Below are 22919 nucleotides of genomic sequence, written 5' to 3'. Positions count from 1 at the left end.
GCTGTGACAACTATACGTCTGGTTAGGGATGCTGAGATTCAACTCAGAAGACCTCGTCTTCACCTTATTCCCCTTGAGCTAAGGACACCTAGTCCTCGCCCAATCACTCTGGTAAGTCTTCAAGGTAGACTTCCGAACCTTCATAGACTTCGTCCACCGGCGATCCACAATGACTCTTGGATGCTCAGAACGCGACGCCTAACCGGCTGGAGGATTCACAGTCCTCAAGTGTAATAAGTCTTCAGATCACACAGACAGGAAGACTTAAGTGATGCCTAACACTCTTTGGCTCTGGGTGGTTAGGGCTTTATCCCGTCAAGGAATTCTCTCTCAAAGGCTTCGAGGTGGGTTGCTCTCAAACGACAAAAGCCGTGCTTTAACTCTGAGCAGCCAACTGTTTATGGTTGTAGGGGGTGGCCTATTTATAGCCACTAGGCAACCCGACCTGATTTGTCCGAAATGATCCTGGGTCACTAAGGAACTGACACGTGTTCCAACGGTCAGATTTCAAACACACATGGCAACTTTACTTGGGCTACAAGCAAAGCTGACTTATCCAACTCTGGACAAGATTTGCTCTCATAGTCTTCACTCGAAGACATAGGATTTTGGTTAAGCATCACTTCAGTCATTCTGACTGGTTCTCTTGGACCCCACTTAACAGTACGGTGGTTCCTATGACTCAACAAAGAAAAACACAGAACGACGAAACTGTTAAGTCTTCGCGCTCTATAGTCTTCACGCGATGTCTTCTCTTGTCAGTCTTCAATGTGAATGTCTTGACATACCACCTTTGACTTCAATGTCTTCATACATTTTTAGGGGTCATCTCTGGTAGGAAAACCGAATCAATGAGGGACTTCTACCTGTGTTATCCTGCAATTCTCACAAACACATTAGTCCATCAACTAGGTTTGTCGTCAATACTCCAAAACCAACTAGGGGTGGCACTAGATGCACTTACAGCGAGAGACCATCTTCATCCTACGCCTCCTACGGAATGATAAACCTTAGGCCATCCACTTGAGGGAAATTTTCTACTGTCCTACAAACCTCTGCATTTGGAGGCCCAACAACGTCTACAAGAAGAAGGTTGTGTAGTAGACATCAGAGACCACGCGCGAGTCACCTCGTACCTACACAAACAAATAAGAACCTCGCAACCAACGCGATAAAGGGGTTGTCAAGCCCTTCATGGCCAATTGCAAGAGTGAGATCTGATAGAGATGATAATAATAAGATAAATATTTTTGGTATTTTTATGATAAAAATTGAAAGTAAAGATTGCAAAATAAAGTATATGGGAAACTTGTATGATGGAGAATAGACTCGGGGGCCATAGGTTTCACTAGTGGCTTCTCTCAAGATAGCATAAGTGTTAGGTGGGTGAACAAATTACTGTCGAGCAATTGATAGAAAAGCGAATAATTATGAGAATATCCAGGCATGATCATGTATATAGGCATCACTTCCGTGACAAGTAGACCGAAACGATTCTGCATGCATCGACCACTATCCAGCACATGAGAATATCTACTACTATTACTCCACACATCGACCGCTATCCAGCATGCATCTAGAGTAGTAAGTTCATAAGAATAGAGTAACGCCTTAAGCAAGATGACATGATGTAGAGGGACAAACTCATGCAATATGATGTGAACCCCATCTTGTTATCCTCGATGGCAATAATACAATATGTGTCATTTCCATTTCTGTCACTGGGATCGAGCACCACAAGATTGAACCCAAAGCTAAGCATTTCTCCCATTACAAGAAAGATCATTCTAGTAGGCCAAACCAAACTGATAATTCGAAGAGACATGCAAAGATAAACCAATCATATATTAAAGAATTCAGAGAAGATTCAAATATTGTTCATAGATAGACTTGATCATAAACCCACAATTCATCACATCTCGACAAACACACCGCAAAATAAGATTACATCGAATAGATCTCCAAGAGAATCGAGGAGAACTTTGTATTGAGATCCAAAGAGAGAGAAGAAGCCATCTAGCTACTAGCTATGGACCCGAAGGTCTGAAGTAAACTACTCACACATCACCGGAGAGGCCATGGTGTTGATGTAGAGGCCCTCCGTGATCAATGCCCCCTTCGGCGGAGCTCCGGAAAAGGCCCCAAGATGGGATCTCTTGGGTACAGAAGGTTGCAGCGGTGGAAATAGGGTTTCCTGGTGTTCCGGGATGTTTGCAGGGTATATGGATATATATATAGGAGGAAGAAGTAGGTCGGTGGAGCAACGAGGGGCCCACGAGGGTGGAGGGCGCGCCCAGGGGGTGGGCGCGCCCCCTGCCTCGTGGCCTCCTTGATTGCTTCTTGACTTCCACTCCAAGTCTCCTGGATCACGTTTGTTCCAAAAATAACGCCCCCGAAGGTTTCATTCTGTCTGGACTCCGTTTGATATTCCTTTTTGGCGAAACACCAAAATAGGAAAAAAAAACAACAATTTGGGTTGGGCCTCCAGTTAATAGGTTATTCCCAAAAATAATATAATAGTGTAAAAATAAGCCCATTAACATCCTAAATAGATAATATAATAGCATGGAGCAATCAAAAATTATAGATACGTTGGAGACGTTTCAAGCATCCCCAAGCTTAATTCCTGCTTGTCCTCGAGTAGGTAAATGATAAAAAAAGAATTTTTGATGTGGAATGCTTCCTAAAAAATTTCTCAATGTAATTTCTCTTTATTGTGGCATGAATGTCCAGATCCGAAAGATTCAAGATAAAAGTTTAATATTGACATAGAAATAATAATACTTCAAGCATACTAACTAAGCAATCATGTCTTCTCAAAATAATATGGCCAAAGAAATTTATCCCTACAAAATCATATAGTCTGGCTATGCTCTATCTTCATCACACAAAATATTAAATCATGCACAACCCCGATGACAAGCCAAGCAATTTTTTCATACTTTTGATGTTCTCAAACTTTTTCAATCTTCACACAATATATGAGCGTGAGCCATGGATATAACACTATGGTGGAATAGAATGGTGGTTGTGGAGTAGACAAAAAAGGAGAAGATGGTCTCACATCAACTAGGCATATCAACTGGCTATGGAGATGCCCATTAATAGATATCAATGTGAGTGAGTAGGGATTTCCATGCAACGGATGCACTAGAGCTATAAGTGTATGAAAGATCAACAAAAGAAACTAAGTGAGTGTGCAACCAACTTGCTTGCTCACGAAGACCTAGGGCAATTAGAGGAAGCCCATAATTGGAATATACAAGCCAAGTTCTATAATGTAAAATTCCCACTAGTTTATGAAAGTGACAACATAGGAGACTCTCTATCATGAAGATCATGGCGCTACTTTGAAGCACAAGTGTGGAAAAAGGATAGTAACATTGTCCCTTCTCTCTTTTTCTCTCATTTTTTATTTGGGCTTTCTTTCTTTTTTCTTTTGGCCTCTTTCTCTCTCTTTTTTTTCTTTTTTTTGTCCGGAGTCTCATCCCGACTTTTGGGGGAATCATAGTCTCCATCATCCTTTCCTCACTGGGACAAAATAATGATGATCATCACACTTCTTTTTACTTACAACTCAATACTTAGAACAAAATATGACTCTATGTGAATGCCTCCGGTGGTGTACCGGGATATCCAATGAATCAAGAGTGACATGTATGAAAGAATTATGAAAGGTGGCTTTGCTACAAATACGATGTCAACTACATGATCATGCAAAGCAATATGACAATGATGAAGCATGTCATAACAATGGAACAGTGGATAGTTGCATGGCAATATATCTCGGAATGACTATGGAAATGCCATAATAGGTAGGTATGGTGGCTATTTTGAGGGAGGTATACGGTGGGTTTATGGTACCGGCGAAAGTTGCGCGGTACTAGAGAGGCTAGAAGTGGTGGAAGGGTGAGGGTACGTATGATCCACGGACACAACATTAGTCATAAGAACTCACAAACTTATTGCAAAAATTTATTAGTTATCGAAACAAAGTACTACGCGCATGCTCCTAGGGGGATAGATTGGTAGGAAAAGACCATCGCTCGTCCCCGACCGCCACTCATAAGGAAGGAAATCAATAAATAAATCATGCTCCGACTTCATCACATAACGGTTCACCATACGTGCCTGCTACGGGAATCACAAACTTCAACACAAGTATTTCTCAAATTCACAACTACTCAACTAGCATGACTCAAATATCACCAGCTCCATATCTCAAAACAATCATCAAATATCAAACTTCTCTTAGTATTCAATGCACTTATATTGAAGTTTTTATTATGCCTAAATGCAAATTTCCATGTTGTTCAAAAGGACTCTCAAAATAATATAAGTGAAGCATGAGAGATCAATTATTTCTATAAAATAGAACCACCGCCGTGCTCTAAAATATATAAGTGAAGCACTAGAGCAAAATCTATACAGCTCAAAAGATATAAGTGAAGCACATTGAGTATTCTAATAAATTCCAATTCATGCTTGTCTCTCTCAAAAGGTGTGTACAGCTAGGATGATTTTGGTAAACTAAAAAGCAAAGACTCAAATCATACAAGGCGCTCTAAGCAAAACACATATCATGTGGCAAATAAAATTATAGCTCCAAGTAATGTTACCGATGAACGAAGACGAAAGAGGGGATGCCTTCCGGGGCATCCCCGAGCTTAGGCTTTTTGGTGTCCTTGGATTTACCTTGGGGTGCCATGGGCATCCCCAAGCTTAGGATCTTGCCACTCCTTTTTCCATAATCCATCAAATCTTTACCCAAAACTTGAAAACTTCACAACACAAAACTTAAATAGAAAATCTCGTGAGCTCCGTTAGCGAAAGAAAACAAAACACCACTTCAAGGTACTGTAATGAACTCATTATTTATTTATATTGGTGCTAAACCTACTGTATTCCAACTTCTCTATGGTTTATAAACTCTTTTACTAGCCATAGATTCATCAAAATAAGCAAACAACACATGAAAAACAGAATCTGTCAAGAACAGAACAGTCTGTAGTAATCTGTAACTAACGCAAACTTCTGGAACCCCAAAAATTCTAAAATAAATTGCTGGACGTGAGGAATTTATCTATTAATCATCTGAAATAATAATTAACTAAATAGCACTCTCCAATAAAAAATGGCAGCAATTCTCGTGAGCGCTAAAGTTTCTGTTTTTTACAGCAAGATCAAAAAGACTTTCCCCAAGTCTTCCCAACGGTTCTACTTGGCACAAACAGTAATTAAACACAAAAAACACAACCAAAACATAGGATAGACAAATTATTTATTGAATAACAGCAAGGAAAAATATTGGGTTGTCTCCCAACAAGCGCTTTTCTTTAAAGCCTTATAGCTAGGCATAAGATTTCAACGATGCTCACATGAAAGACAAGAATTGAAGCACAAAGAGAGCATCATAAAACATGTGACAAACACATCTAAGTCTAACATACTTACTATGCATAGTCATCTTATAGACAAACAAATTATCAAGGCAAGCAAAAAGTAGCATATGCAAGGAAGTGGAAAGAAACAATAGCAATCTCAACATAACGAGAGGTAATTTAGTAACATGAAAATTTCTACAACCATATTTTCCTCTCTCATAATAATTACATGTAGGATCATAAGCAAATTCAACAATATAGCTATCACATAAAATATTCTCAACATGATCAACATGCATGCAAAGTTGACACTCTTCCGAAATAGTGGGATTAACATTAACTAAAGTCATGACCTCTTGAAACTTCATAAGATTGAACATTCTCCAACTATGTGGGATCTAAAGTTGACACTCTTCTGAACCCCCTTTCAATATTATTGCAAACATTATTATCAATCTCATATTCATCATGAGGCTTAAATAAATTTTCTATATCATAAGAGGAATGACCCCAATCATGATCATTGCAACAAATAGTAGTCATAGCAAAACTAGCATCCCCAAGCTTAGGGTTTCGCATATTATAAGCACAATTCACATTAAGAGAATTTATACTATCATCATCACGATCATGCTTTTTATTCAAAGATTCATCTCGAATCACTCCATAAAGTAATTCATCACCATTTCCAGATTCACGAATTTCAAGCAAAACTTCATAAAGATAATCTAGTGCACAAAACACACTAGCTATTGGTTCATCATAATTGGATCTCTTAAAAAGATTAGCAAGCGGATGAGGATCCATAGATCTTAGATTCTCTGTTTAGCAATAAATAAACAACTATTCCAACCAAATGAGCAGACGAGCCAAGTAAGACATCAAAGCAAATGGAAAGACGAACAGAAGAAGAGTGAATAAAACAGCAAGGGTGAAGTGGGGGAGAGGAAAACGAGAGGCAAATGGCAAATAATGTAATGCGAAGGATAAGAGTTGTGATTGGTACTTGGTATGTCTTGACTTGGCGTAGATCTCCCCGGCAACGGCGCCAGAAATCTTTCTTGCTACCTCTTGAGCACTGCGTTGGTTTTCCCTTGAAGAGGAAAGGGTGATGTAGTAAAGCAGCGTAAGTATTTCCCTTAGTTTTTGAGAACCAAGGTATTAATCCAGTAGGAGACCACGCATGAGTCACCTCATACCTACACAAACAAATAAGAACCTTGCAACCAACACGATAAAGGGGTTGTCAAGCCCTTCACGAACACTTGCAAGAGTGAGATCTGATAGAGATCATAATAATAAGATAAATATTTTTGGTATTTTTATGATATAAATTGAAAGTAAAGATTGCAAAATAAAGTAGATGGGAAACTTGTATGATGGAGAACTGTCAGTGGAAACGACATCTATGGGGTCACTGGGATCCCTTCTACGGTAGGCGGGCGTGGGGTTGTGAGAAGAGCGGGTCTGACAGGGAGCACACAGATCATTTACCTAGGTTCGGGCCACGAAGATGTGTAATACCCTAGTCTTGCTTTGGTGGATGTATTTGAGTGTTCTTGTGTTCTTGAGCTAGCTACGGGGTGCAACTTGCCCAAAAAAGCCGAATCCCTCTCCTGGTCGCCTCGGGCCTCCTTTTATAGGCAAAAGGGGTCGCCATAGTGGCACACATGAGGTGGAAAGGTCTACAGTCGTTGATCCTATCCTCTGGGACCATTGGAAAAACGCATTTAATGCGCTGCCGACGTGCCCCCCTTGCTTTATCAGGCTTGCTAGGGAAGCACGTCCCAGTTGTCGCCGCTTCGCCTGGCCTTGACACTCGTCCGAGCTGACGAGGCATCGTGGTGCCACGTTGGCTGGCTGCTAGGCTGGCGTGGTGGTGGAGCCTTCAGGAAGACTTGCATGCCACCACGCAGGAGCTTGCTGGGTTGGTGTAGAGGCCGCACGTCGCCACACAGGCGCCTGCTCAACTGGTTGAGCTGGCAGCTGCATGGGGACGATGGTGGAATCCTGGCTGGCGCGGGCCTGGCGGTGGCCCTGCCAATGCCCTCGGCAAGGGTCTTGCCGGGGTGTCGCAGTCGTCCCCGGCAGGAGTCTTGCCGAGGGTCTTGTGGATTTCCTCGGCTAGGATCCTGCCGAGGGCCGCCGTCTTCTGGTCTTCATCTGATCTCATATGTTTCCGATCTTGATGAAGATTTGCATGCCACCACAGAGGCGCCTCCCGAGCCTTGGCTCCAACGTAGTTGGTTGGGTTGGAGCCCGTGGTCTCAAGGGTGGCTCGCTCTGCTGGCGTTGGGCAAGTTGCCCCGGCAAGGCTCTTGCCGGGGCTGCTGGGGGCCGCCTCGGCAAGGATCTTGCCGAGGGACTCCACCTCGCCCTCTTGCCCTCATGCGCTTCTGGTCTTGGGTTGCCTTGGTTGTCTTGTGCTTTGGCTTCTCTCCGGCTTCCCTCCTCTGCCCTGCTAAGTGTGGCTGCGGCGTGTGGCTATGACTTCCCGTGCACAAGTAAAGGGGTCAAAAGGAGAGCCCCTACTTTTGTACACCAATAGCAGCCCCCGGGCCTGGGCCACACATAAGTGCGATGCGTTGTTGGGCTATGCCCAGAACGGTGCGCGGGCAGGTGGGGCGGATTTTACCGCAGTAACTTCTCGTCCGCTGCGCTTCCCCACGACCCGCGTCGAACGCACGACATGGAGGGTCGTGCGTGACGTGGGGGTCATGCGTGGGGTGGTTTCTTCATGCATGCGTCACACCGTGGTAAAGTAGCGGCTCGCGCCTTCCACATAAAAGGAGGGGGCGCAAAGGCATGGCCCATTTACTTGAGCAGATTCGGGTCGTGGTCTTCAGGGCGCCCGCGCCCCACGATCACGGGGTGGGGAGCGGCTGCTTCGCCCGTCCCTTCAATGCTGCTCGCTCGCCACGTGTCCCTCATGTAGGTGGCAGGAGGTGGAGGCGGGAAAATGGGTCGTCGATGATTTGGGCAGCGGGTCGGTCCTGATTCCCTGCGCCCCCGACGACCGGATTGGTCGAGTGGGGTGGCCAAGCCCCGACTCCTCTCCATTATAAGAAGGGGAGGGGGAGGGATTCCACATTCTTCCATCATCCATCTCCTTCCACCTCCGCTTCTTTCTTCCATCTGCCATGGCGAGAGGAAGTGCTGGCCCTTCAACGGTGGCGGCGAGGGTTTTTGCTCGTCAGCGCGTTCCTCCTCCCCAAGAGCTCGTGGAAGCGGAACCGGCCACGAGAGTAAAGGGGAGGGGGCGAGGTCAAGGTCATCGTAGCGCCTGGGGGAGAGGAGGACGGGGCGGCACATCGGCCTCGCCTCCGCCAGCGATGCCTCCCCCGACGAAGGGCCACGTCAGGGTCCAGCCCCGCGAGTTCTTCATTAGGATGCGCCGGCCACCGCGTCGCCACCTTCGTCTCCCTACTGCATTTTCTCGGGAGATGGAGCTCGATCCACCCCAGACCCTCTGGTTGGACATGATGGGCTGCGGGAATGGCGGCACGTGGGTCGACGTCGACTTCCCCGCTCCTCACGTCATGTATCTCCACCGCGGCTGGAAGATGTTCACTCGCATCCACAGCCCGACGGAGGGGCTTGTCCTCTACTTCAAGTTAATGGAGGGCAGCCTGCTCTCCATCAAGCTCTTTGGAGATCTCGGAAGTCGCTTGAAGTGCTGTGTGGAGAGCTCCTTCGACAATGAAGATTCCTCTTCAAGCGGGAGTGATGAGGAAGGTTGTCGGTGTCAAAACCGGCAGATCTCAGGTAGGGGGTCCCGAACTGTGCGTCTAAGGTGGATGGTAACAGGAGGCAGGGAATACGATGCTTTACCCAGCTTCGGACCCTCTTGATGGAGGTAAAACCCTACGTCCTGCTTGATTTATTCTTGATGATATGAGATTACAAGAGTTGATCTACCACGAGATCGGAGAGGCTAAACCCTCGAAGCTAGCCTATGGTATGATTGTATGTTGTCCTATGGACTAAACCCTCCGGTTTATATAGACACCAGAGAGGGTTAGGGTTACACATGGTTGGTTACAAAGGAGGAGATATCCATATCCGTACTGCATGGCTTGCCTTCCACGCCAAGTAGAGTCCCATCCGGACACGAGACGAAGTCTTCAATCTTGTATCTTCATAGTCTAACAGTCCGGCCAAAGGATATAGTCCGGCTGTCCGGAGACCCCCTAATCCAGGACTCCCTCAGTAGCCCGTGAACCAGGCTTCAATGACGATGAGTCCGGCGCGCAGTATTGTCTTCGGCATTGCAAGGCGGGTTCCTCCTCCGAATACACCACGGAAGAATTTGAATACAAGAATAGTGTCTGGCCCTGCAAAATAAGTTCCACATGCCACCGTAGAGAGAATAATATTTCCACAAATCTAAACTGCTAACTTGTTTTGGCAACATGACATTAAGCCATAGCCCGGTGATTATTCGAACCGTTTCCTTTAACTAGCTCCGCACATAACGCGAGGCAGTTCTTTGACACGTCTTGTCAAAGCAGAGATCGTGTCCCCCTTATTACAGGATTCTTATCAATACGGGCATGGGTAACCCAACCGCGCCATCGATTACGACGCATGGGGGATAAGCCAGTTTTACCAGGCTAGTGGGGGCGCATAGTTTCGGCCGCCCATATAAAGGGACAAGGATTCACCTTTTCATCCACGCCTTCTTCCTCCTTTGCTCATCCATTTTCGCACACTCGAGCTCCAGCGCCCAAGTCCGCATTGCCCACCTCAACCTTCTCCAACCATGTCCAGAGTGGGAGGCAGGTGGATGGTCTCCTCCGTCACGGAGGGACACATCAAGAAGGTGAGGAGAGCCGGATACCTACCTGACGACATCGCGCACCGGCTCCCAGATGAGGGGCAGCTCATCCCCACCCCTAGGCCCCACGAGAGGGTAGTGTTCCTTACCCATTTCCTCCGCGGACTGGGATTCCTGCTCCACCCATTCGTCCGGGGGCTCATGTTCTACTACAGACTGGATTTCCACGATCTGGCCCCGAACTTCATCCTCAACATATCGGCGTTTATCGTCGTGTGCGAGGCCTTCCTCCGCATCAAGCCCCACTTCGGCTTATGGCTGAAGACCTTCAATGTCAAGCCGAAGGTAGTGAGCGGCCGCCAGGCGGAGTGCGGAGGCGCCATGGTGGGCAAGATGCCCAACATCACATGGCTTGAGGGATCCTTCGTGGAGACCATAAAGGGGTGGCAATCGGGGTGGTTCTACATCACCGAGCCGCGTGACCCTGCATGGGCAGCGGCCCCCGAGTTCCGATCTGGCAACACCACGCGGCTCACCTCCTAGCAAGAGAAGGGCCTGTCCTGGGGTAGTTCGGGAGAGCTGACCGGACTCCAAATATGTATCGAAAACTAAAGGAAATATGCCCTAGAGGCAATAATAAAGTTATTATTTATTTCCTTATATCATGATAAATGTTTATTATTCATGCTAGAATTGTATTAACCGGAAACATAATACATGTGTGAATACATAGACAAACAAAGTGTCACTAGTATGCCTCTACTTGACTAGCTTGTTAATCAAAGATGGTTATGTTTCCTAACCATGAACAATGAGTTGTTATTTGATTAACGGGATCACATCATTAAGTGAATGATCTGATTGACATGACCCATTCCATTAGCTTAGCACCCGATCGTTTAGTATGTTGCTATTGCTTTCTTCATAACTTATACATGTTCCTATAACTATGAGATTATGCAACTCCCGTTTATCGGAGGAACACTTTGGGTACTACCAAACGTCACAACGTAACTGGGTGATTATAAAGGAGTACTACAGGTGTCTCCAAAGGTACATGTTGGGTTGGCGTATTTCGAGATTAGGTTTTGTCACTCCGATTGTCGGAGAGGTATCTCTGGGCCCTCTCGGTAATGCACATCACTTAAGCCTTGCAAGCATTGCAACTAATGAGTTAGTTGCAGGATGATGTATTACAGAACGAGTAAAGAGACTTGCCGGCAACGAGATTGAACTAGGTATTGGAATACCGACGATCGAATCTCGGGCAAGTAACATACCGATGACAAAGGGAACGACGTATGTTGTTATGCGGTCTAACCGATAAAGATCTTCGTAGAATATGTAGGAGCCAATATGGGCATCCAGGTCCCGCTATTGGTTATTGACCGGAGACGTGTCTCGGTCATGTCTACATTGTTCTCGAACCCGTAGGGTCTGCACGCTTAAGGTTACGATGATAGTTATATTATGAGTTTATGCATTTTGATGTACCGAAGGTTGTTCGGAGTCCCGGATGTGATCACGGACATGACGAGGAGTCTCGAAATGGTCGAGACATAATGATTGATATATTGGAAGCCTATGTTTGGATATCGGAAGTGTTCCGGGTGAAATCGGGATTTTACCGGAGTACCGGGAGGTTACCGGAACCCCCCGGGGTGCTAGATGGGCCTTATTGGGTCTTAGTGGAAAAGAGAAGAGGCAGCCCATAGTGGGCTGCGCGCCCCTCCCCTCCCTTGGTCCGAATTGGACAAGGAGAGGGGGCCGGCCCCTCTCTCTCTTTTCCCCCCTCCGCGAGTCCTATACCAACTAGGATTGGGGGGGGGAATCCTACTCCCAGAGGGAGTAGGATTCTCCTGGCGCGCCCCTCATGGCCGGCCAGCCTCCCCCCTTTAGTCCTTTATATACGGAGGCAGGGGCACCCCAGAGACACACAAGTTGATCCACGTGATCATATTCTTAGCCGTGTGCGGTGCCCCCTTCCACCATAGTCCTCGATAATATTGTAGCGGAGTTTAGGCGAAGCCCTGCTGCAGTAGTTCATCAAGATCCTCACCACGCCGTCGTGCTGACGGAACTCTTCCCCGACACTTTGCTGGATCGGAGTCCGGGGATCGTCATCGAGCTGAACGTGTGCTAGAACTCGGAGGTGCCGTAGTTTCGGTGCTTGATCGGTCGGATCGTGAAGACGTACGACTACATCAACCAAACGCTTCCGTTGTCGATCTACTAGGTATGTAGATCATACTCCCCCTCTCGTTGCTATGCATCACCATGATCTTGCGTGTGCGTAGGAAATTTTTTGAAATTACTACGAAACCCAACAGTGGCATCCGAGCCTAGGTTTTATATGTTGATGTTATATGCACGAGTAGAACACAAGTGAGTTGTGGGCAATATAAGTCATACTGCTTACCAGCATGTCATACTTTGGTTCGGCGGTATTGTTGGATGAAGCGGCCCTAACCGACATTACGCGTACGCTTACGCGAGACCGGTTCTCCCGACGTGCTTTGCACAGAGGTGGCTTGTGGGTGACAGTTTCTCCAACTTTACTTGAACTGAGTGTGGCTACGCCCGGTCCTTGCGAAGGTTAAAACAGCACCAACTTGACAAACTATCGTTGTGGTTTTGATGCGTAGGTAAGATTGGTTCTTGCTTAAGCCCGTAGCAGCCACGTAAAACTTGCAACAACAAAGTAGAGGACGTCTAACTTGTTTTTGCAGGGCATGTTGTGATGTGATATGGTCAAGACATGATGCTGTTTTTTATTGTATGAGATGATCATGTTTTGTAACCGAGTTATCGGCAACTGGCAGGAGCCATATGGTTGTCGCTTTATTGTATGTAATGCAATCGCGATGTAATGCTTTACTTTATCACTAAACGGTAGCGATAGTCGTGGAAGCACAAGCTTGGCGAGACGACAACGACGCTACGATGGAGATCAAGGTGTCATGCCGGTGACGATGGTGATCACGATGATGCTTCGGAGATGAAGATCACAAGCACAAGATGATGATGGCCATATCATATCACTTATATTGATTGCATGTGATGTTTATCTTTTTATGCATCTTATCTTGCTTTGATTGACGGTAGCATTATAAGATGATCTCCCACTAAATTATCAAGAAGTGTTCTCCCTGAGTATGCACCGTTGCCAAAGTTCGTCGTGCCTAGACACCACATGATGTTCGGGTGTGATAAGCTCTACGTCCATCTACAACGGGTGCAAGCCAGTTTTGCACACGCAGAATACTCGGGTTATACTTGACGAGCCTAGCATATGCAGATATGGCCTCGGAACACGGAGACCGAAAGGTCGAGCGTGAATCATATAGTAGATATGATCAACATAACGATGTTCACCATTGAAAACTACTCCATATCACGTGATGATCGGTTATGGTTTAGTTGATTTCGATCACGTGATCACTTAGAGGATTAGAGGGATGTCTGTCTAAGTGGGAGTTCTTTAAGTAAAGTGACTAATTGAACTTAAATTTATCATGAACTTAGTACCTGCTAGTATCTTGCTTATGTATGTTTGATTGTAGATAGATGGGCCGTGCTGTTGTTCCGTTGAATTTTAATGCGTTCCTTGAGAAAGCAAAGTTGAAAGATGATGGTAGCAATTACACGGACTGGGTCCGTAACTTTAGGATTATCCTCATTGCTGCACAGAAGAATTACGTCCTGGAAGCACCGCTGGGTGCCAGGCCTGCTGCTGGAGCAACACCAGATGTTATGAACGTCTGGCAGAGCAAAGCTGATGACTACTCGATAGTTCAGTGTGCCATGCTTTACAGCTTAGAATCGGGACTTCAACGACGTTTTGAACGTCATGGAGCATATGAGATGTTCCAGGAGTTGAAGTTAATATTTCAAGCAAATGCCCGGATTGAGAGATTGAAGTCTCCAATAAGTTCTATAGCTGCAAGATGGAGGAGAACAGTTCTGTCAGTGAGCATATACTCAAAATGTCTGGGTATAATAATCACTTGATTCAATTGGGAGTTAATCTTCCAGATGATTGCGTCATTGACAGAATTCTCCAATCACTGCCACCAAGCTACAAGAGCTTCGTGATGAACTATAATATGCAAGGGATGAATAAGACTATTCCCGAGCTCTTCGCAATGCTGAAAGCCGCGGAGGTAGAAATCAAGAAGGAGCATCAAGTGTTGATGGTCAACAAGACCACTAGTTTCAAGAAAAGGGGCAAAGGGAAGAAGAAGGGGAACTTCAAAAAGAACGGCAAGCAAGTTGCTACTCAAGAGAAGAAACCCAAGTCTGGACCTAAGCCTGAAACTGAGTGCTTCTACTGCAAGCAGACTGGTCACTGGAAGCGGAACTGCCCCAAGTATTTGGCGGATAAAAAGGATGGTATGGTGAACAAAGGTATATGTGATATACATGTTATTGATGTGTACCTTACTAGAGCTCGCAGTAGCACCTGGGTATTTGATACTGGTTCTGTTGCTAATATTCGCAACTCGAAACAGGGACTACGGATTAAGCGAACACTGGCAAAGGACGAGGTGACGATGCGCGTGGGAAACGGTTCCAAAGTCGATGTGATCGCGGTCGGCACGCTACCTCTACATCTACCTTCGAGATTAGTATTAGACCTAAATAATTGTTATTTGGTGCCAGCATTGAGCATGAACATTATATCTAGATCTTGTTTGATGCGAGACAGTTATTCATTTAAATCAGAGAATAATGGTTGTTCTATTTATATGAGTAATATCTTTTATGGTCATGCACCTTTGAAGAGTGGTCTATTTTTGATGAATCTCGATAGTAGTAACACACATATTCATAATGTTGAAGCCAAAAGATGCAGAGTTGATAGTGATAGTGCAACTTATTTGTGGCACTGCCGTTTAGGTCATATCGGTATAAAGCGCATGAAGAAACTCCATACTGATGGACTTTTGGAACCACTTGATTATGAATCACTTTGTACTTGCGAACCGTGCCTCTTGGTCAAGATGACTAAAACACCGTTCTCCGGTACTATGGAGAGAGCAACAGATTTGTTGGAAATCATACATACAGATGTATGTGGTCCGATGAATATTGAGGCTCGTGGCGGATATCGTTATTTTCTCACCTTCACGGATGACTTAAGCAGATATGGGTATATCTACTTAATGAAACACAAGTCTGAAACATTTGAAAAGTTCAAAGAATTTCAGAGTGAAGTTGAAAATCATCGTAACAAGAAAATAAAGTTTCTACGATCTGATCGTGGAGGAGAATATTTGAGTTACGAGTTTGGTGTACATTTGAAACAATGTGGAATAGTTTCGCAACTCACGCCACCCGGAACACCACAGCGTAATGGTGTGTCCGAACGTCGTAATCGTACTTTACTAGATATGGTGCGATCTATGATGTCTCTTACTGATTTACCGCTATCGTTTTGGGGTTATGCTTTAGATACGGCCGCATTCACATTAAATAAGGCACCATCAAAATCCGTTGAGACGACGCCTTATGAACTATGGTTTGGCAAGAAACCAAAGTTCTCGTTTCTTAAAGTTTGGGGCTGCGATGCTTATGTGAAAAAACTTCAACCTGATAAGCTCGAACTCAAATCGGAGAAATGTGTCTTCATAGGATACCCAAAGGAGACTGTTGGGTACACCTTCTATCACAGATCCGAAGGCAAGACATTCGTTGCTAAGAATGGATCCTTTCTAGAGAAGGAGTTTCTCTCGAAAGAAGTGAGTGGGAGGAAAGTAGAACTTGACGAGGTAACTGTACCTGCTCCCTTATTGGAAAGTGGTACATCACAGAAACCTGTTTCTGCGACACCTACACCGATTAGTGAGGAAGCTAATGATAATGATCATGAAACTTCAGAACAAGATACTAATGAACCTCGTAGATCAACCAGAGTAAGATCCGCACCAGAGTGGTACGATAATCCTGTTCTGGAAGTCATGCTACTAGATCATGATGAACCTACGAACTATGAAGAAGCGATGGTGAGCCCAGATTCCGCAAAATGGCTTGAAGCCATGAAATCTGAGATGGGATCCTTGTATGAGAACAAAGTCTGGACTTTGGTTGACTTGACCGATGATCGACATGCAATTGAGAATAAATGGATCTTCAAGAAGAAGACTGATGCCAACGGTAATATTACTGTCTACAAAGCTCGACTTGTCGCAAAAGGTTTTCGGCAAGTTCAAGGGATTGACTACGATGAGACCTTCTCACCCGTAGCGATGCTTAAGTCTGTCTGAATCATGTTAGCAATTGCCGCATTTTATAATTATGAAATTTGGCAGATGGATGTCAAAACTGCATTCCTGAATGGATTTCTGGAAGAAGAGTTGTATATGATGCAACCAGAAGGTTTTGTCGATCCAAAGGGAGCTAACAAAGTGTGCAAGCTCCAGCATCCATTTATGGACTGGTGCAAGCCTCTCGGAGTTGGAATAAATGTTTTGATAGTGTGATCAAAGCATTTGGTTTTATACAGACTTTTGGAGAAGCCTGTATTTACAAGAAAGTGAGTGGGAGCTCTGTAGCATTTCTGATATTATATGTGGATGACATATTACTAATTGGAAATGATGTAGAATTTCTGGATAGCATAAAGGGATACTTGAATAAGATTTTTTCAATGAAAGACCTCGGTGAAGCTGCTTACATATTAGGCATTAAGATCTATAGAGATAGATCAAGACGCTTAATTGGACTTTCACAAACAACATACCTTGACAAAGTTTTGAAGAAGTTCAAAATGGATCAAGCAAAGAAAGGGTTCTTGCCTGTGTTACATGGTGTGAAGTTGAGTAAGACTCAATGCCCGACCACTGCAGAAGATAGAGAGAATATGAAAGATGTTCCCTATGCATCAGCCATAGGATCTATCATGTATGCAATGCTGTGTACCAGACCTGATGTGTGCCTTGCTATAAGTCTAGCAGGGAGGTACCAAAGTAATCCAGGAATGGATCACTGGACAGCGGTCAAGAACATCCTGAAATACCTGAAAAGGACTAAGGATATGTTTCTCGTATATGGAGGTGACAAAGAGCTCATCGTAAACGGTTACGTTGATGCAAGCTTTGACACTGATCCGGACGATTCTAAATCGCAAACCAGATATGTGTTTACATTAAACGGTGGAGCTGTCAGTTGGTGCAGCTCTAAACAAAGCGTTGTGGCGGGATCTACATGTGAAGCGAAGTACATAGCTGCTTCGGAAGCAGCAAACGAAGGAGTCTGGATGAAGGAGTTCATATCCGATCTAGGTGTCATACCTAGTGCATCGGGTCCAATGAAAATCTTTTGTGACAATACTGGTGCAATTGCCTTGGCAAAGGAATCCAGATTTCACAAGAGAACCAAGCACATCAAGAGACGCTTCAATTCCATCCGGGATCTAGTCCAGGTGGGAGACATAGAGATTTGCAAGATACATACGGATCTGAATGTTGCAGACCCGTTGACTAAGCCTCTTCCACGAGCAAAACATGATCAGCACCAAGGCTCCATGGGTGTTAGAATCATTACTGTGTAATCTAGATTATTGACTATAGTGCAAGTGGGAGACTGAAGGAAATATGCCCTAGAGGCAATAATAAAGTTATTATTTATTTCCTTATATCATGATAAATGTTTATTATTCATGCTAGAATTGTATTAACCGGAAACATAATACATGTGTGAATACATAGACAAACAAAGTGTCACTAGTATGCCTCTACTTGACTAGCTCGTTAATCAAAGATGGTTATGTTTCCTAACCATGAACAATGAGTTGTTATTTGATTAACGGGATCACATCATTAAGTGAATGATCTGATTGTCGGAGTAAATAGCCATGGGTAGCCTAGCCGGCTTCCCCTGGCCCTTCTGAAAAAATTACGAGCCCGCCCGGCTCTCAAGAATTCAAGACATAGGGGCCGCCTTCCCCTTGCTGGCTGCCACCCAGGCCGGCTTTCGGAAGGCGGTCCAACTTTAGCCCTCATGAGAAGGCCGACTCCAAGAAGCCGGCCATGAGAAGGCCGACTCCAAGAAGCCGGCTCCCCATAAAGCGGTCAAGGCCGTACCCACGAAAGTTTGCACCCACCTATTGGCGGTGCGACAGGGCGTGGCTACAGTAAAGCCTGCCGCCCCCGAATCCCGGAGCACGCCTGGCACAGTGCGCCGTACAGGGTAGGCATGACCCGTCTGGTGCGGCACTGTTGCCATGTCGACCCTGGCATCACCCACGACGGTCCGCCAGCGTGGCCCACAGACGGTGGGCCCCCTTTGAGCAGAGGGACGCCCGAAAACGGCCACGCCTCCAACCAGTCGGCCCAAGACAGAGCCGGCTCCCCGCAGCCGGCTTGCCGCTTCCCTCGAAGAGGACGCCCCATTAAGGAGACAAGACGCGGTAAGGCTACAGCGATCGCCTGACAGGCGGCGGTACTGTAGCCACGCTTACCACGATGAAGCTCACGTCAACAAGATGAAGCCACAGTAACCAGCTGCCGACCAGGCCCTAGACAGTGGGGCCTGCCTGTCGACCAAGGGGCCGGCAGCCGGCGGGACCCACCAGTCGGCGGGCCCCAGCAGCCGGCGCAGAAGCCGGCGAGCGTAGTCACAGACGGCTGGGCCCCGTGCCCAGTCGGATTACCATTGTACCCCCGGGGGGGTAGGCCTATATAAACCCCCCGGAGCACCCATGCAAAGGGTTGGACCCCCCGCTAGTTCTAGACACCACACAGGGAGTAGAAGCAGGCTAGCCGTGCCCTTCTTCCTCCTCCCCCCAAACAGCTCAAGGAGCGTTGTGTAGCTACTTGATTCATCCAGTGAGCATGCGGAGACCCCGCAGAGCAGCAGTAGGGGTGTTATCTCCACGGAGAGCCCCGAAGCTGGGTAAGATCCGCCGACGTGCATGTCTTCGCCTTATCCTGCTTCCAGGCACCGGCGATGTCTTACTGGTTCCCACAATGATAAGCCACCCGTTGGCATATGTCGCACCTACCACCCGACACTGATTGACATGACCCATTCCATTAGCTTAGCTCCCGATCGTTTAGTATGTTGCTATTGCTTTCTTCATAACTTATACATGTTCCTATAACTATGAGATTATGCAACTCTCGTTTACCGGAGGAACACTTTGGGTACTACCAAACGTCACAACGTAACTGGGTGATTATAAAGGAGTACTACAGGTGTCTCCAAAGGTACATGTTGGGTTGGCGTATTTCGAGATTAGGTTTTGTCACTCCGATTGTCCGAGAGGTATCTCTGGGTCCTCTCGGTAATGCACATCACTTAAGCCTTGCAAGCATTGCAACTAATGAGTAGTTGCAGGATGATGTATTACAGAACGAGTAAAGAGACTTGCCGGCAACGAGATTGAACTAGGTATTGGAATACCAACGATCAAATCTCGGGCAAGTAACATAACGATGACAAAGGGAACAACGTATGTTGTTATGCTGTCTGACCGATAAAGATCTTCGTAGAATATGTAGGAGCCAATATGGGCATCCAGGTCCCGCTATTGGTTATTGACCGGAGACGTGTCTCGGTCATGTCTACATTGTTCTCGAACCCGTAGGGTCCGCACGCTTAAGGTTACGATGACAGTTATATTATGAGTTTATGCATTTTGATGTACCGAAGGTTGTTCGGAGTCCCGGATGTGATCACGGACATGACGAGGAGTCTCGAAATGGTCGAGACATAAATATTGATATATTGGAAGCCTATGTTTGGATATCGGAAGTGTTCCGGGTGAAATCGGGATTTTACCGGAGTACTGGGAGGTTACCGGAACCCCACGGGGAGCTAGATGGGCCTTATTGGGTCTTAGTGGAAAAGAGAAGAGGCAGCCCATAGTGGGCTGCGCGCCCCTCCCCTCCCTTGGTCCGAATTGGACAAGGAGAGGGGGCCGGCCCTCTCTCTCTTTTCCCCCCTCCGCGAGTCCTATTCCAACTAGGATTGGGGGGGGGAATCCTACTCCCAGAGGGAGTAGGACTCTCCTGCTGCGCCCCTCATGGCCGGCTAGCCTCCCCCCTTTAGTCCTTTATATACGGAGGCAGGGGCACCCCAGAGACACACAAGTTGATCCACATGATCATATTCTTAGCCGTGTGCGGTGCCCCCTTCCACCATAGCCCTCGATAATATTGTAGCGGAGTTTAGGCGAAGCCCTGCTGCAGTAGTTCATCAAGATCGTCACCACGCCGTCATGCTGATGGAACTCTTCCCCGACACTTTGCTGGATCGGAGTCCGGGGATCGTCATCGAGCTGAACGTGTGCTAGAACTCGGAGGTGCTGTAGTTTCGGTGCTTGATCGGTCGGATCGTGAAGACGTACGACTACATCAACCAAACGCTTCCGTTGTCGATCTACTAGGTATGTAGATCATACTCCCCCTCTCGTTGCTATGCATCACCATGATCTTGCGTGTGCGTAGGAAATTTTTTGAAATTACTACGAAACCCAACAAAAACATGGTGAGCAAGAAGCTCAAACTCGTCAACGTAGTCCAGGTCATGCTCATCCGCCGGATCCTCCTGTGTCAACAACGAGCTTTCAACTTGTGGGAGCTCGACCTGGCCCAGCACCAAACTTTGAACAGGCTCTTTGACACAACACACGAGGATGCCTGGAAGGTGCTATTCAAGGGCGCCGAGGTTCCCCCTCCCACTACCGAGGATCGCGGATTCTGCGCGAAGCGCCAAGCCAACGCGGTAAGCTATTTTACCTTTTACAGGATACTTGTTTTTCATAGTTTGACTCTATGCGGGATCTAAGCTCCCGTACCTTTGACAGGACTGGCAGGAGACGGTCGGACAGATCGACTGTCCGGCTCCTTTGCTCAAAGGCCCAGCAGACGCTCTCCTGACGGAGATGCTGACACCGGCTCCTTACAAGGTGCCGGACAAGACCAAGAAGGCCAAGGGGACCCGAAAGAGTTCCCGGCGCCAGGTGATATCGGACTGATCGTCCGAGGACTTCTCAGCGCACTCCTCCCACGAAGATGAGGAGTAAGATGAAGACGCTCCCCCTCCAGTCGGGGGAGACAAGAAAAGGAAGGCCGCCCCAACTGGGGGGCCGAAGGGACCAAGAAGGGAAGGACTCTCCTTCCGGACAGTTCCACCACCGCCGCCAAAGGCGAAGACGAGTGGCTGCCCAGGGCCAAGCCCCTGGGAAGTCGTAAGTATTCGGATACCAGAGTAACTCATAGCATTCCTTTGTCGCACTGTTTCTCCTAACGTTGAATTATGACTATGCAGACCGCCACGAGCCCGTATCGACATATCATCGGACGCCTCCCTGGGCTCGTCGGATATGGATAGCGATCCACTTCCGACCGCCACCTCCCCTTGCCCTACGGACAACGCCGAGGTATTGTCTCAAGAGGCACCGGGTCGGGGGGACACAGTCCCAGAGGCGCCTCAAGGCGACCTTCCAGACTCCGGGAGCAGAGGGGACAAGGCCCCCGAGGGCTCCGAGTTTGCCCCTCACCCAAACACCGCGCCGAAACCTCCAGCGGTTCCGGATTCGGGCAGGCGGCCTCCTTCCAAGAGGGGAAAGATGCCTGTGCTGGTGACCTCTGTCCATCCAGAGGCACCGAACAATCTGCTGGGAGCGCTTCGCAGCGCTTCCATCGACGAGGAGCACCGCACTATTATAAGTGCGGTGGTCCAGAAGGTTCAGTCCGCTAAGAGCGGACTGACTGAAGCCTGTGCCAGCCTTCTAACAGGCTTTGAGGTAAGTGTTTGAAACATGGGGAAAAATATTACCGCATAGACAGTAGCCCCTGATGCTCTGTTCGGTGTTCACAAAGAAAAGCCGAACAGAGGATCAAACAATATCACAGGAGTCTAATATAAGTATGTCAATATGCGTATGCAGGCTTCGCTGCTGGCCGCTGCCGCACAGACTGCGGAGCTTGCCGCATTGAAGCAGGACCTCGAGGGGTCCAAGAAAGAGATCGTCCTTGCCAAGAGGCAGCTCAAGGAGAACAAGGGTAAGTAATACCCTGTCTATAGATATGTATATACAAAAGAAGACGTGATTGCAAAATGACAGGATCATCGTATATTTGCCAGGGGCCACGACCGAGGTGGCGACCCTGAAGCAAGTGCTATCCGAGGCCGAAGACAAAGCGGCCAAGGAGCGCACCGAGCGGGAAAGGCAGGAGGCACGGGTGGGTGAGGTGCAGCAAGAGCTCCAAGCTCTCGTGTCGAATCATGAGGCGTTGGACCGTGACTCAAAGACGCGAGAGTCCGAGCTTGCCGCGGCCCTCGAAAGAGCGAAAAATGCCAAGGCTGAAACCCAGAAGGCCCTTCAGGAGATTGATGCGATGAAGAAGATAGCAGCGGGTAAGGCATTCTATATGCAAAGCAAGCATGTGAAAGTAAATTATCTGTTACTTACCCAAATCCGGAGCTCTCTAGGAGCATTCGCAGATTTGCCCCACAGCGTGTCGGATGCCGCACTGTTTACCAGGCCGAGGAGGGAAGCTCAACGGAGAATTTGTTCTGGGCCCAATATACTGGGACCGAACACCCGGTGCCTAGCTATGAGCGACCAGCTAAAGCAGCTGGTCGAGCTACACACGGCGGTCGAACAGGCCATGAAGGGCTTTATTGTCTGGCTGTGGCCTGGCGACGCCCTTCCGAACAACTACTTCGGCCTGGTGAGGCGGCTTGTGCATGCCTGCCCACGGCTGGAAGTCGTCAAGCGGTCCGTCTGCATCGAAGGTGCACGCCGG

The sequence above is a fragment of the Triticum urartu genome, chromosome 3A, assembly GCF_056163025.1.
Source record: "Triticum urartu cultivar PI428250 chromosome 3A, HENAU_Tu73, whole genome shotgun sequence".
NCBI lineage: Eukaryota > Viridiplantae > Streptophyta > Magnoliopsida > Poales > Poaceae > Triticum > Triticum urartu.
This window is presented reverse-complemented; position numbering follows the sequence as displayed.